The following is a 3,655-nucleotide window of genomic DNA, read 5'->3' as shown; positions in this document are numbered from 1 at the left end:
AACCTCTTGCATTTTTATACTTGGCTGACTTTTATTATTGGTGTCAATAACTATATTTAAAGGTAGTACGTTTTTTGCCTCTTTATGTGATTCTTATTAATTTAACAGGGAAAATAAATACTCCAAAGACTTAAATGTGTGGTAGAGTAAGATAAGTGCTTAGGGAGGTAAAGGAAGTGCTAGAGGAATTCAAAGAAGGAAGTGAGAAATTGAAGCAGGATTGGTGAAGGATAAGGAAAATGTTCGAGAAAGTGGCATTTGAGATGGACCTTCATGGATCCATAGAATGCGCAGTGGAAGAGAGGAGCCAGATGGCTGGGACAGCATTTCGAGTGCACAGAACAGGCTTAGAAGCAGGAAAGCATATGTGTATTTCAGAGAGCTGGATGGTCAGCTTTACCTGCAGCACTGGCTTCCACATGTTTATCTGCTGACTAGTGCATTCCAAGTGAAGTTTTTGTTGTTGTTTTTTTTTAACCAATCCATATTTTTAGAAAGTTAAGTGCATGGGCCAGGGATTTAGCTCAGTGGTGCCACTGCCTGCCTCGCAAGCACAAGGTCCCGAGTTCGATCCCTGGTTACAAAAAAAAAAAAAAAGTAAAGTGCAGCATACTTAAAAAATATGTAGTTGCTAATTGTCCTTTCCTGAGCAAGACTATACTTTACTCAGATTGTTAGTCCCTTACATTTTTAGTATCAAATTATAAGTGAAACTTTCATGTTGGTCAGTGATGGGATTCCTTAAAAATGAATTACCATTATTTTAATTATACATATTTATGAGGTACAGTGTGATAATTTAATATGTACGTACAGTATATAATGATAAAATGAGACCTAGTTAGTATTTCCGTCTCCTTAAACATTTTTTTTTCAGAACCAGAATCGAACTCAGGACCTTGCACTTGCCAGGCAGGTGCAGTGCCTCTGAGCTATATTCCTGGCTCTAACATGTTTTTAGTTTTTTTGAGGACCGGGTCTCACCATGTAGTTTGGGATAGCCTTGAACTTGTTACATAGCCTAAACTAGCCTCAAACTTGTGCTCCTCCTGCCTCAGCCTCTTGAATGCTGAGATTATAGGCATGTTCCAGCCACCACGTCTGGTTTTCCTTAAACATTTTGTAACAATTTAGATTAGCACAGAACAATTGTACCTATTTATGAGGCTCAGTGTAATATTTGGATATATGCATAAAGTGTGTATTGATCAAGTGAGGATAATTAGCATTTCTATATTCTTATTACTTTGTATTTGGAGCCTTCCAGCTCTTCTGGTGATTCATAAAATATATAAACCTTTGTTTTGAACTATGGCTACTCCACTGTGCTGTACTTGGTAAGAGAAAAAGAAGATGTGGCAAGTATGTTAGTGCCTAGATTTTGTTTCACAGTTTTACTAGTCCCTGAAATTCAAAAGTGTGGAGACAAATTGTAATGGCATTGAATGTCATAGTAAAGAGTTGAATTTGGTGGACAATGATGAAAATCCCTGAAAGTTGTGAGCAGGACAGCAAGCTATTCTTCAGGAAAGTTACCCTACTGGTAGTCTGTGGATAGCTTGGAGCAGAGAGCAAATAGAGGAGAGAAGGCTAATGGGACCTTATTGTGCAGTCTGTGGAAAAGGAAAAAGGGTTTGAGTTGGTTTTTGACAAGGAGCCTAAAAAGAAAAAAATGCATATGAAAGAGTGTATAGAGGTAAAACGTAAAAGACTGGTACCTAACTGTATAAAAGCAGCAAAAAAGAAAACGCTAAAATGATATTTTTTGTCTCAACAAGTGTACAAAGGAAGCCCCCCACCTGTAGAATCTCCTTCCTTGCACTAACTAGGCTGTGGAGGACAGAATCTGTCCCCTCAGACATCAGCAAGCCGGTGGACAGAGCCACTGAACCCCATTTTGGAACCCTCCCCAAGGCACTGACAAAGAAGTAGCATCCTCCAGCCATGAACCACCTGGACTCCAGCAGCAACCCGTCCTCCACTACGTCCTCCATGCCCTCTTTGCCAGGACCCTTCCCAACATCATCCAACCCATCCAGTGCCACCACAACCTCCATCCCCTCACCTGGCCAGTGGGACAGCAGGTTCAACTTCCCAGACATTTCAGTCTTTCCACAGGCAGCCCCACTCCAAGATGCTGCTGACAGTGCCCGCCCAGTGACCAGCCAAAAGCCGAGGTGCTGGAGAATCATGAGGTGGAGGCTGAGGAGCCAGAGGCTGGCAAGTCAGAGGCAAAAGATGATGAGGATGGGGTGGACAACCTGCCGAGCTCCTGCTGGCCCTGGTGGGGCCCCATCTCCCACAAGGCCAGCCAGACCAGCATATACCTGCAGGAGTGGGCCATCCCCTTCAAGCAGGTGGAGCTGGGTGAGCTCACTGGGCAGGGCTGTTGGGGCCGGGTGCACCGTGGCCACTGGCATGGCGAGGTGGCCACTCACCTGCTGGAGATAGACGGCCAGAACCAGGACCACCTGAAGTTGTTCAAGAAGGAGGCAATGAACTTGTGGCAGACATGGCACGAGAACATGGTGCTCTTCTCAGGCGCCTGCAGGAACCCTCCCCACCTAGCCATCATCACCAGCTTCTGCAAGGGGCAGACATTGCAGTCATTTGTGAGGGACCCCAAGACATCGCTGGACGTCAACAAGACGAGGCAGATTGCTCAGGACATCATCAAGGGCATGGGCTACCTGCATGCCAAGGGCATCATGCACAAAGACCTCACACCCAAGAATGTCTTTTATGACAATGGCAAAGAGGCCATCACAGACTTCAGACTGTTTGGGGTCTTGGGTATGGTCCGAGACAAATGGCATGAGAATCAGCTGAAGCTGTCCCATGACTGGCTGTGCCACCTGGCCCCTGAGATTGTGCACAAGATGACCCCTGGGAAGGACAAGGACCAGCTGCCCTTCTCCAAGGGTGCAGAAATCTATGCATTTGGGACTGTGTGGTGTAAGCTAAAAGCAAGAGACTGGCCCTTTAAGCACCAGCCTGCAGAGACCCTGATCTGGCAGATCAGAAACAGGAAGGAATGGAGTAGGTCCTGGGCTCCATCAGCTTGGGGAAGGAAGTCAGTGAGATCCTGTCTGCCTGCTGGGCTTTTGACCTGCAGGAGAGACCCTGCTTCAGCCTGCTGGTGGACCTGCTGGAGAAGATGCTCAAGCTGAACCGGTGGCTCTTGAAAGCCGGGCACTTCTGGAAGTCAGCTCACATTAACAGCAGCAAAGTTGTACCCTGTTTTGAGAGGTTTGGCCTCAGTGCCCTGGAGTCCAGTAACCAAAAGATGTAGCCAGATGTGCAGTTGTTCTGCTGCCTGCTTGTTTTTTAAATGTGTTTTAAAAACACACAAACAACCATCACAGCAACAACAAAAATGAGAAACCACTCCACCTGTCCAACAGTGCAAACCAGGAGGGCAAGTCCTCCATTCCGACTGTTTGTCACAAAGACACATGGGTCCCCGGAGATAGAACCATTCCTGCCATCTTAGTAAGACCCCAACAAAAACCAGACTGGTCCTAACTGACAGCAAATGTTCAGACATATATTTCTGCCAAGTGAACTTGATGTTTTATAATAGATAATAACACAGTCCGTGCATAAGGGCACTTGCACCTGGGGATGGAAGAAGGCACTTGGAGAATCTTATAGG

The 3,655-nt window shown here is 45.8% G+C and overlaps 1 pseudogene; it reads left to right on the top strand.

Annotated features, from left to right (window-relative positions):
• Positions 1–1,644: 1,644 nt before the first annotated feature.
• On the top strand, positions 1,645–3,292 carry LOC101706430 (kinase suppressor of Ras 1 pseudogene; annotated as a pseudogene).
• The last annotated feature ends 363 nt before the right edge of the window (positions 3,293–3,655 follow it).

This window comes from Heterocephalus glaber, unplaced genomic scaffold, assembly GCF_053883595.1.
Source record: "Heterocephalus glaber isolate CG9 unplaced genomic scaffold, H.glaber_assembly_v1.0 deba00001729, whole genome shotgun sequence".
NCBI lineage: Eukaryota > Metazoa > Chordata > Mammalia > Rodentia > Bathyergidae > Heterocephalus > Heterocephalus glaber.
The sequence above is the reverse complement of the archived record's forward strand: the minus strand, read 5'-3'. Positions and strand labels throughout refer to the sequence as shown.